This window comes from Osmia lignaria, unplaced genomic scaffold, assembly GCF_051020975.1.
Source record: "Osmia lignaria lignaria isolate PbOS001 unplaced genomic scaffold, iyOsmLign1 scaffold0006, whole genome shotgun sequence".
In the NCBI taxonomy this organism is placed as follows: Eukaryota; Metazoa; Arthropoda; class Insecta; order Hymenoptera; family Megachilidae; genus Osmia; species Osmia lignaria.
In genome coordinates, this window is record NW_027478163.1 from 7,696,158 (window position 1) to 7,709,207 (window position 13,050).

A 13,050-nucleotide genomic window follows, 5' to 3' on the forward strand; every position below is an offset into this window, starting at 1 on the left:
TAAATCTGCAAATATCTCGGAAACGAAGCGAGCTATGGCAAAATGTTAAGAGACCTTTTTTGTAGAGAATTAAGTTTCCTACTTTTTATGTTCTATGATATTTTTTGATCAGATGCGTAGTTCTCGAGATATATCAAGATATTTAAAAGTTCCGAAGCCGCACCAACATAATAGAGATACAGAAACACCGTGGCCCCTTTCTTTGAGATAACTCTGCACTATTGCGCGCTGGAAATGCCACTTCCAGCTTAGCTGTGCAGAAGAAGAACAACAAGAAGAAGAAATATCTCGAAATATGTCCGTCAGACCCCTTCCCTTGAGATAAATCTGCAAATATCTCGGAAACGAAGCGAGCTATGGCAAAATGTTAAGAGACCTTTTTTGTAGAGAATTAAGTTTCCTACTTTTTATGTTTTATGATATTTTTTGATCAGATGCGCAGTTCTCGAGATATATCCAGATATTTAAAAGTTCCGAAGCGGCACCAACATAATAGAGATACAGACACACCGTGGCCCCTTTCTTTGAGGTAACTCTGCACTATTGCGAGCTGCAAATGCCACTTCCAGCTTAGCTGTGCAGAAGAAGAACAACAAGAAGAAGAAATATCTCGAAATATGTCCGTCAGGCCCCTTCCCTTGAGATAAATCTGCAAATATCTCGGAAACCAAGCGAGCTATGGCAAAATGTTAAGAGACCTTTTTTGTAGAGAATTAAGTTTCCTACTTTTTATGTTCTATGATATTTTTTGATCAGATGCGCAGTTCTCGAGATATATCGAGATATTTAAAAGTTCCGAAGCCGCACCAACATAATAGAGATACAGAAACACCGTGGCCCCTCTCTTTGAGATAACTCTGCACTATTCCGAGCTGTAAATGCCACTTCCAGCTTAGCTGTGCAGAAGAAGAACAACAAGAAGAAGAAATATCTCGAAATATGTCCGTCAGGCCCCTTCCCTTGAGATATATCTGCAAATATCTCGGAAAGGAAGCGAGCTATGGCAAAATGTTAAGAGACCTTTTTTGTAGAGAATTATGTTTCCTACAATTTATGTTCTATGATATTTTTTGATCAGAAGCGTAGTTCTCGAGATATATCGAGATATTTAAAAGTTCCGAAGCCGCACCAACATAATAGGGATACAGAAACACCGTGACCCCTTTCTTTGAGATAACTCTGCACTAGTGCGAGCCGCAAATGCCACTTCCAGCTTAGCTGTGCAGAAGAAGAACAACAAGAAGAAGAAATATCTCGAAATATGTCCGTCAGGCCCCTTCCCTTGAGATAAATCTGCAAATATCTCGGAAACGAAGCGAGCTATGGCAGAATGTTAAGAGACGTTTTTTGTAGAGAATTATGTTTCCTACAATTTATGTTCTATGATATTTTTTGATCAGAAGCGTAGTTCTCGAGATATATCGAGATATTTAAAAGTTCCGAAGCCGCACCAACATAATAGGGATACAGAAACACCGTGGCCCCTTTCTTTGAGATAACTCTGCACTAGTGCGAGCCGCAAATGCCACTTCCAGCTTAGCTGTGCAGAAGAAGAACAACAAGAAGAAGAAATATCTCGAAATATGTCCGTCAGGCCCCTTCCCTTGAGATAAATCTGCAAATATCTCGGAAACGACGCGAGCTATGGCAAAATGTTAAGAGACGTTTTTTGTAGAGAATTAAGTTTCCTACTTTTTATGTTCTATGATATTTTTTGATCAGATGCGTAGTTCTCGAGATATATCAAGATATTTAAAAGTTCCGAAGCCGCACCATCATAATTGAGATACAGAAACACCGTGGCCCCTTTCTTTGAGATAACTGTGCACTAGTGCGAGCCGCAAATGCCACTTCCAGCTTAGCTGTGCAGAAGAAGAACAACAAGAAGAAGAAATATCTCGAAATATGTCCGTCAGGCCCCTGCCCTTGAGATATATCTGCAAATATCTCGGAAACCAAGCGAGCTATGGCAAAATGTTAAGAGACCGTTTTTGTAGAGAATTAAGTTTCCTACTTTTTATGTTCTATGATATTTTTTGATCAGACGCGTAGTTCTCGAGATATATCAAGATATTTAAAAGTTCCGAAGCCGCACCAACATAATAGAGATACAGAAACACCGTGGCCCCTTTCTTTGAGATAACTCTGCACTATTGCGAGCTGGAAATGCCACTTCCAGTTTAGCTGTGCAGAAGAAGAACAACAAGAAGAAGAAATATCTCGAAATATGTCCGTCAGGCCCCTTCCCTTGAGATATATCTGCAAATATCTCGGAAACGAAGCGAGGTATGGCAAAATGTTAAGAGACCTTTTTTGTCGAGAATTATGTTTCCTACAATCCAGGTTCTATGATATTTTTTGATCAGAAGCGTAGTTTTCGAGATATATCGAGATATTTAAAAGTTCCGAAGCCGCACCAACATAATAGAGATACAGAAACACCGTGGCCCCTTTCTTTGAGATAACTCTGCACTATTGCGAGCTGGAAATGCCACTTCCAGTTTAGCTGTGCAGAAGAAGAACAACAAGAAGAAGAAATATCTCGAAATATGTCCGTTAGGCCCCTTCCCTTGAGATAAATCTGCAAATATCTCGGAAACGAAGCGAGCTATGGCAAAATGTTAAGAGACCTTTTTTGTAGAGAATTAAGTTTCCTACTTTTTATGTTCTATGATATTTTTTGATCAGATACGTAGTTCTCGAGATATATCAAGATATTTAAAAGTTCCGAAGCCGCACCAACATAATAGAGATACAGAAACACCGTGGCCCCTTTCTTTGAGATAACTCTGCACTATTGCGCGCTGCAAATGCCACTTCCAGCTTAGCTGTGCAGAAGAAGAACAACAAGAAGAAGAAATATCTCGAAATATGTCCGTTAGGCCCCTTCCCTTGAGATAAATCTGCAAATATCTCGGAAACGAAGCGAGCTATGGCAAAATGTTAAGAGACCTTTTTTGTAGAGAATTAAGTTTCCTACTTTTTATGTTCGATGATATTTTTTGATCAGATGCGTAGTTCTCGAGATATATCAAGATATTTAAAAGTTCCGAAGCTGCACCCACATAATAGAGGTACAGAAACACCGTGGCCTCTTTCTTTGAGATAACTCTGCACTATTGCGAGCTGTAAATGCCACTTCCAGCTTAGCTGTGCAGAAGAAGAACAACAAGAAGAAGAAATATCTCGAAATATGTCCGTCAGGCCCCTTCCCTTGAGATAAATCTGCAAATATCTCGGAAACGAAGCGAGCTATGGCAAAATGTTTAGAGACCTTTCTTGTAGAGAATTAAGTTTCCTACTTTTTATGTAGTATGATATTTTTTGATCAGATGCGTAGTTCTCGAGATATATCGAGATATTTAAAAGTTCCGAAGCCGCACCAACATAATAGAGATAAAGAAACACCGTGGCCCCTTTCTTTGAGATAACTCTGCACTATTGCGCGCTGCAAATGCCACTTCCAGCTTAGCTGTGCAGAAGAAGAACAACAAGAAGAAGAAATATCTCGAAATATGTCCGTCAGGCCCCTTCCCTTGAGATATATCTGCAAATATCTCGGAAACGAAGCGAGCTATGGCAAAATGTTAAGAGACGTTTTTTGTAGAGAATTAAGTTTCCTACTTTTTATGTTCTATGATATTTTTCGATCAGAGGCGTAGTTCTCGAGATATATCAAGATATTTAAAAGTTCCGAAGCCGCACCAACATAATAGAGATACAGAAACACCGTGGCCCCTTTCTTTGAGATAACTCTGCACTATTGCGCGCTGCAAATGCCACTTCCAGCTTAGCTGTGCAGAAGAAGAACAACAAGAAGAAGAAATATCTCGAAATATGTCCGTCAGACCCCTTCCCTTGAAATAAATCTGCAAATATCTCGGAAACGAAGCGAGCTATGGCAAAATGTTTAGAGACCTTTCTTGTAGAGAATTAAGTTTCCTACTTTTTATGTAGTATGATATTTTTTGATCAGATGCGTAGTTCTCGAGATATATCAAGATATTTAAAAGTTCCAAAGCCGCACCAACATAATAGAGATACAGAAACACCGTGGCCCCTTTCTTTGAGATAACTCTGCACTATTGCGCGCTGCAAATGCCACTTCCAGCTTAGCTGTGCAGAAGAAGAACAACAAGAAGAAGAAATATCTCGAAATATGTCCGTCAGGCCCCTTCCCTTGAGATATATCTGCAAATATCTCGGAAACGAAGCGAGCTATGGCAAAATGTTAAGAGACGTTTTTTGTAGAGAATTAAGTTTCCTACTTTTTATGTTCTATGATATTTTTCGATCAGAGGCGTAGTTCTCGAGATATATCAAGATATTTAAAAGTTCCGAAGCCGCACCAACATAATAGAGATACAGAAACACCGTGGCCCCTTTCTTTGAGATAACTCTGCACTATTGCGAGCTGTAAATGCCACTTCCAGCTTAGCTGTGCAGAAGAAGAACAACAAGAAGAAGAAATATCTCGAAATATGTCCGTCAGGCCCCTTCCCTTGAGATAAAGCTGCAAATATCTCGGAAACGAAGCGAGCTATGGCAAAATGTTAAGAGACCTTTTTTGTAGAGAATTAAGTTTCCTACTTTTTATGTTCGATGATATTTTTTGATCAGATGCGTAGTTCTCGAGATATATCAAGATATTTAAAAGTTCCGAAGCTGCACCCACATAATAGAGGTACAGAAACACCGTGGCCTCTTTCTTTGAGATAACTCTGCACTATTGCGAGCTGCAAATGCCACTTCCAGCTTAGCTGTGCAGAAGAAGAACAACAAGAAGAAGAAACATCTCGAAATATGTCCGTCAGGCCCCTTCCCTTGAGATAAATCTGCAAATATCTCGGAAACGAAGCGAGCTATGGCAAAATGTTTAGAGACCTTTCTTGTAGAGAATTAAGTTTCCTACTTTTTATGTAGTATGATATTTTTTGATCAGATGCGTAGTTCTCGAGATATATCAAGATATTTAAAAGTTCCGAAGCCGCACCAACATAATAGAGATACAGAAACACCGTGGCCCCTTTCTTTGAGATAACTCTGCACTATTGCGCGCTGCAAATGCCACTTCCAGCTTAGCTGTGCAGAAGAAGAACAACAAGAAGAAGAAATATCTCGAAATATGTCCGTCAGGCCCCTTCCCTTGAGATATATCTGCAAATATCTCGGAAACGAAGCGAGCTATGGCAAAATGTTAAGAGACGTTTTTTGTAGAGAATTAAGTTTCCTACTTTTTATGTTCTATGATATTTTTCGATCAGAGGCGTAGTTCTCGAGATATATCAAGATATTTAAAAGTTCCGAAGCCGCACCAACATAATAGAGATACAGAAACACCGTGGCCCCTTTCTTCGAGATAACTCTGCACTATTGCGAGCTGTAAATGCCACTTCCAGCTTAGCTGTGCAGAAGAAGAACAACAAGAAGAAGAAATATATCGAAATATGTCCGTCAGGCCCCTTCCCTTGAGATATATCTGCAAATATCTCGGAAACGAAGCGAGCTATGGCAAAATGTTAAGAGACCTTTTTTGTAGAGAATTATGTTTCCTACAATTTATGTTCTATGATATCTTTTGATCAGAAGCGTAGTTTTCGAGATATATCGAGATATTTAAAAGTTCCGAAGCCGCACCAACATAATAGAGATACAGAAACACCGTGGCCCCTTTCTTTGAGATAACTCTGCACTATTGCGAGCTGTAAATGCCACTTCCAGCTTAGCTGTGCAGAAGAAGAACAACAAGAAGAAGAAATATCTCGAAATATGTCCGTCAGGCCCCTTCCCTTGAGATAAAGCTGCAAATATCTCGGAAACGAAGCGAGCTATGGCAAAATGTTAAGAGACCTTTTTTGTAGAGAATTAAGTTTCCTACTTTTTATGTTCGATGATATTTTTTGATCAGATGCGTAGTTCTCGAGATATATCAAGATATTTAAAAGTTCCGAAGCTGCACCCACATAATAGAGGTACAGAAACACCGTGGCCTCTTTCTTTGAGATAACTCTGCACTATTGCGAGCTGCAAATGCCACTTCCAGCTTAGCTGTGCAGAAGAAGAACAACAAGAAGAAGAAACATCTCGAAATATGTCCGTCAGGCCCCTTCCCTTGAGATAAATCTGCAAATATCTCGGAAACGAAGCGAGCTATGGCAAAATGTTTAGAGACCTTTCTTGTAGAGAATTAAGTTTCCTACTTTTTATGTAGTATGATATTTTTTGATCAGATGCGTAGTTCTCGAGATATATCAAGATATTTAAAAGTTCCGAAGCCGCACCAACATAATAGAGATAAAGAAACACCGTGGCCCCTTTCTTTGAGATAACTCTGCACTATTGCGCGCTGCAAATGCCACTTCCAGCTTAGCTGTGCAGAAGAAGAACAACAAGAAGAAGAAATATCTCGAAATATGTCCGTCAGGCCCCTTCCCTTGAGATAAATCTGCAAATATCTCGGAAACGAAGCGAGCTATGGCAAAATGTTAAGAGACCTTTTTTGTAGAGAATTAAGTTTCCTACTTTTTATGTTCTATGATATTTTTTGATCAGATGCGTAGTTCTCGAGATATATCAAGATATTTAAAAGTTCCGAAGCCGCACCAACATAATAGAGATACAGAAACACCGTGGCCCCTTTCTTTGAGATTACTCTGCACTATTGCGAGCTGCAAATGCCACTTCCAGCTTAGCTGTGCAGAGGAAGAACAACAAGAAGAAGAAATATCTCGAAATATGTCCGTCAGGCAAGTTCCTTTCAGCTGAATCTGCAAATATCTCGGAAACGAAGCGAGCTATGGCAAAATGTTAAGAGACGTTTTTTGTAGAGAATTATGTTTCCTACAATTTATGTTCTATGATATTTTTTGATCAGAAGCGTAGTTTTCGAGATATATCGAGATATTTAAAAGTTCCGAAGCCGCACCAACATAATATGGATACAGAAACACCGTGGCCCCTTTCTTTGAGATAACTCTGCACTAGTGCGAGCGGCAAATGCCACTTCCAGCTTAGCTGTGCAGAAGAAGAACAACAAGAAGAAGAAATATCTCGAAATATGTCCGTCAGGCCCCTTCCCTTGTGATAAATCTGCAAATATCTCGGAAACGAAGCGAGCTATGGCAAAATGTTAAGAGACCTTTTTTGTAGAGAATTATGTTTCCTACAATTTATGTTCTATGATATTTTTTGATCAGATGCGTAGTTCTCGAGATATATCAAGATATTTAAAAGTTCCGAAGCCACACCAACATAATAGAGATACAGAAACACCGTGGCCCCTTTCTTTGAGATAACTCTGCACTATTGCGAGCTGTAAATGCCACTGCCAGCTTAGCTGTGCAGAAGAAGAACAACAAGAAGAAGAAATATCTCGAAATATGTCCGTCAGGCCCCTTCCCTTGAGATAAATCTGCAAATGTCTCGGAAACGAAGCGAGCTATGGCAAAATGTTAAGAGACCTTTTTTGTAGAGAATTAAGTTTCCTACTTTTTATATTCTATGATATTTTTTGATCAGATGCGTAGTTCTCGAGATATATCAAGATATTTAAAAGTTCCGAAGCCGCACCAACATAATAGAGATACAGAAACACCGTGGCCCCTTTCTTTGAGATAACTCTGCACTATTGCGAGCTGCAAATGCCACTTCCAGCTTAGCTGTGCAGAGGAAGAACAACAAGAAGAAGAAATATCTCGAAATATGTCCGTCAGGCAAGTTCCTTTCAGCTGAATCTGCAAATATCTCGGAAACGAAGCGAGCTATGGCAAAATGTTAAGAGACGTTTTTTGTAGAGAATTATGTTTCCTACAATTTATGTTCTATGATATTTTTTGATCAGAAGCGTAGTTTTCGAGATATATCGAGATATTTAAAAGTTCCGAAGCCGCACCAACATAATATGGATACAGAAACACCGTGGCCCCTTTCTTTGAGATAACTGTGCACTAGTGCGAGCGGCAAATGCCACTTCCAGCTTAGCTGTGCAGAAGAAGAACAACAAGAAGAAGAAATATCTCGAAATATGTCCGTCAGGCCCCTTCCCTTGTGATAAATCTGCAAATATCTCGGAAACGAAGCGAGCTATGGCAAAATGTTAAGAGACCTTTTTTGTAGAGAATTATGTTTCCTACAATTTATGTTCTATGATATTTTTTGATCAGATGCGTAGTTCTCGAGATATATCAAGATATTTAAAAGTTCCGAAGCCACACCAACATAATAGAGATACAGAAACACCGTGGCCCCTTTCTTTGAGATAACTCTGCACTATTGCGAGCTGTAAATGCCACTGCCAGCTTAGCTGTGCAGAAGAAGAACAACAAGAAGAAGAAATATCTCGAAATATGTCCGTCAGGCCCCTTCCCTTGAGATAAATCTGCCAATATCTCGGAAACGAAACGAGCTATGGCAAAATGTTAAGAGACCTTTTTTGTAGAGAATTAAGTTTCCTACTTTTTATGTTCGATGATATTTTTTGATCAGATGCGTAGTTCTCGAGATATATCAAGATATTTAAAAGTTCCGAAGCTGCACCAACATAATAGAGGTACAGAAACACCGTGGCCTCTTTCTTTGAGATAACTCTGCACTATTGCGAGCTGCAAATGCCGCTTCGAGCTTAGCTGTGCAGAAGAAGAACAACAAGAAGAAGAAATATCTCGAAATATGTCCGTCAGACCCCTTCCCTTGAGATGAATCTGCAAATATCTCGGAAACGAAGCGAGCTATGGCAAAATGTTAAGAGACCTTTTTTGTAGAGAATTAAGTTTCCTACTTTTTATGTTCTATGATATTTTTTGATCAGATGCGTAGTTCTCGAGATATATCAAGATATTTAAAAGTTCCGAAGCCGCACCAACATAATAGAAATACAGAAACACCGTGGCCCCTTTCTTTGAGATAACTCTGCACTATTGCGAGCTGCAAATGCCACTTCCAGCTTAGCTGTGCAGAGGAAGAACAACAAGAAGAAGAAATATCTCGAAATATGTCCGTCAGGCCAGTTCCTTTGAGCTGAATCTGCAAATATCTCGGAAACGAAGCGATCTATGGCAAAATGTTAAGAGACGTTTTTTGTAGAGAATTATGTTTCCTACAATTTATGTTCTATGATATTTTTTGATCAGAAGCGTAGTTTTCGAGATATATCGAGATATTTAAAAGTTCCGAAGCCGCACAAACATAATAGGGATACAGAAACACCGTGGCCCCTTTCTTTGAGATAACTCTGCACTAGTGCGAGCCGCAAATGCCACTTTCAGCTTAGCTGTGCAGAAGAAGAACAACAAGAAGAAGAAATATCTCGAAATATGTCCGCCAGGCCCCTTCCCTTGTGATAAATCTGCAAATATCTCGGAAACGAAGCGAGCTATGGCAAAATGTTAAGAGACCTTTTTTGTAGAGAATTATGTTTCCTACAATTTATGTTCTATGATATTTTTTGATCAGATGCGTAGTTCTCGAGATATATCAAGATAATTAAAAGTTCCGAAGCCACACCAACATAATAGAGATACAGAAACACCGTGGCCCCTTTCTTTGAGATAACTCTGCACTATTGCGAGCTGTAAATGCCACTGCCAGCTTAGCTGTGCAGAAGAAGAACAACAAGAAGAAGAAATATCTCGAAATATGTCCGTCAGGCCCCTTCCCTTGAGATAAATCTGCAAATATCTCGGAAACGAAACGAGCTATGGCAAAATGTTAAGAGACCTTTTTTGTAGAGAATTAAGTTTCCTACAATTTATATTGTATGATATTTTTTGATCAGAAGCGTAGTTTTCGAGATATATCGAGATATTTAAAAGTTCCGAAGCCGCACCAACATAATAGAGATACAGAAACACCGTGGCCCCTTTCTTTGAGATAACTCTGCACTAGTGCGAGCCGCAAATGCCACTTCCAGCTTAGCTGTGCAGAAGAAGAACAACAAGAAGAAGAAATATCTCGAAATATGTCCGTCAGGCCCCTTCCCTTGAGATAAATCTGCAAATATCTCGGAAACGAAGCGAGCTATGGCAAAATGTTAAGAGACCTTTTTTGTAGAGAATTAAGTTTCCTACTTTTTATGTTCTATGATATTTTTTGATCAGATGCGTAGTTCTCGAGATATATCAAGATATTTAAAATTTCCGAAGCCGCACCAACATAATAGAGATACAGAAACACCGTGGCCCCTTTCTTTGAGATAACTCTGCACTATTGCGAGCTGCAAATGCCACTTCCAGCTGAGCTGTGCAGAGGAAGAACAACAAGAAGAAGAAATATCTGGAAAAATATGTCCGTCAGGCCAGTTCCTTTGAGCTGAATCTGCAAATATCTCGGAAACGAAGCGAGCTATGGCAAAATGTTAAGAGACGTTTTTTGTAGAGAATTATGTTTCCTACAATTTATGTTCTATGATATTTTTTGATCAGAAGCGTAGTTTTCGAGATATATGGAGATATTTAAAAGTTCCGAAGACGCACCAACATAATAGAGATACAGAAACACCGTGTCCCCTTTCTTTGAGATAACTGTGCACTAGTGCGAGCCGCAAATGCAACTTCCGGCTTAGCTGTGCAGAAGAAGAACAACAAGAAGAAGAAATATCTCGAAATATGTCCGTCAGGCCCCTTCCCTTGAGATAAATCTGCAAATGTCTCGGAAACAAAGCGAGCTATGGCAAAATGTTAAGAGACCTTTTTTGTAGAGAATAATGTTTCCTACAATTTACGTTCTATGATATTTTTTGATCAGAAGCGTAGTTTTCGAGATATATCGAGATATTTAAAAGTTCCGAAGCCGCACCAACATAATAGATACAGAAACACCGTGGCCCCTTTCTTTGAGATAACTCTGCACTATTGCGAGCTGCAAATGCCACTTCCAGCTTAGCTGTGCAGAGGAAGAACAACAAGAAGAAGAAATATCTCGAAATATGTCCGTCAGGCCAGTTCCTTTGAGCTGAATCTGCAAATATCTCGGAAACGAAGCGAGCTATGGCAAAATGTTAAGAGACCTTTTTTGTAGAGAATTAAGTTTCCTACTTTTTATGTTCGATGATATTTTTTGATCAGATGCGTAGTTCTCGAGATATATCAAGATATTTAAAAGTTCCGAAGCTGCACCAACATAATAGAGGTACAGAAACACCGTGGCCTCTTTCTTTGAGATAACTCTGCACTATTGCGAGCTGCAAATGCCGCTTCGAGCTTAGCTGTGCAGAAGAAGAACAACAAGAAGAAGAAATATCTCGAAATATGTCCGTCAGGCCCCTTCCCTTGAGATAAATCTGCAAATATCTCGGAAACGAAGCGAGCTATGGCAAAATGTTAAGAGACCTTTTTTGTAGAGAATTATGTTTCCTACAATTTATGTTCTATGATATTTTTTGATCAGAAGCGTAGTTTTCGAGATATATCGAGATATTTAAAAGTTCCGAAGCCGCACCAACATAATAGAGATACAGAAACACCGTGGCCCATTTCGGTGAGATAACTCTGCACTAGTGCGAGCTGCAAATGCCACTTCCAGCTTAGCTGTGCAGAAGAAGAACAACAAGAAGAAGAAATATCTCGAAATATGTCCGTCAGGCCCCTTCCCTTGAGATAAATCTGCAAATATCTCGGAAACGAAGCGAGCTATGGCAAAATGTTAAGAGACCTTTTTTGTAGAGAATTATGTTTCCTACAATTTATGTTCTATGATATTTTTTGATCAGAAGCGTAGTTTTCGAGATATATCGAGATATTTAAAAGTTCCGAAGCCGCACCAACATAATAGAGATACAGAAACACCGTGGCCCATTTCGGTGAGATAACTCTGCACTAGTGCGAGCTGCAAATGCCACTTCCAGCTTAGCTGTGCAGAAGAAGATCAACAAGAAGAAGAAATATCTCGAAATATGTCCGTCAGGCCCCTTCCCTTGAGATAAATCTGCAAATATCTCGGAAACGAAGCGAGCTATGGCAAAATCTTAAGAGACCTTTTTTGTAGAGAATTAAGTTTCCTACTTTTTATGTTCTATGATATTTTTTGATCAGATGCGTAGTTCTCGAGATATATCAAGATATTTAAAAGTTCCGAAGCCGCACCAACATAATAGAGATACAGAAACACCGTGGCCCCTTTCTTTGAGATAACTCTGCACTATTGCGAGCTGCAAATGCCACTTCCAGCTTAGCTGTGCAGAGGAAGATCAACAAGAAGAAGAAATATCTCGAAATATGTCCGTCAGGCCCCTTCCCTTGAGATAAATCTGCAAATATCTCGGAAACGAAGCGAGCTATGGCAAAATGTTAAGAGACGTTTTTTGTAGAGAATTCTGTTTCCTACAATTTATGCTCTATGATATTTTTTGTTCAGAAGCGTAGTTTCCGAGATACATCGAGATATTTAAAAGTTCCGAAGCCGCACCAACATAATAGAGATACAGAAACACCGTGGCCCCTTTCTTTGAGATAACTCTGCACTAGTGCGAGCCGCAAATGCCACTTCCAGCTTAGCTGTGCAGAAGAAGAACAACAAGAAGAAGAAATATCTCGAAATATGTCCGTCAGGCCCCTTCCCTTGAGATAAATCTGCAAATATCTCGGAAACGAAGCGAGCTATGGCAAAATGTGAAGAGACCTTTTTTGTAGAGAATTAAGCTTCCTACTTTTTATCTTCTATGATATTTTTTGATCAGATGCGTAGTTCTCGAGATATATCAAGATATTTAAAAGTTCCGAAGCCGCTCCAACATAATAGAGATACAGAAACACCGTGGCCCCTCTCTTTGAGATAACTCTGCACTATTGCGAGCTGGAAATGCCACTTCCAGTTTAGCTGTGCAGAAGAAGAACAACAAGAAGAAGAAATATCTCGAAATCTGTCCGTCAGGCCCCTTCCCTTGAGATATATCTGCAAATATCTCGGAAACGAAGCGAGCTATGGCAATATGTTGAGAGACCTTTTTTGTAGAGAATTATGTTTCCTACAATTTATGTTCTATGATATTTTTTGATCAGAAGCGTAGTTTTCGAGATACATCGAGATATTTAAAAGTTCCGAAGCCGCACCAACATA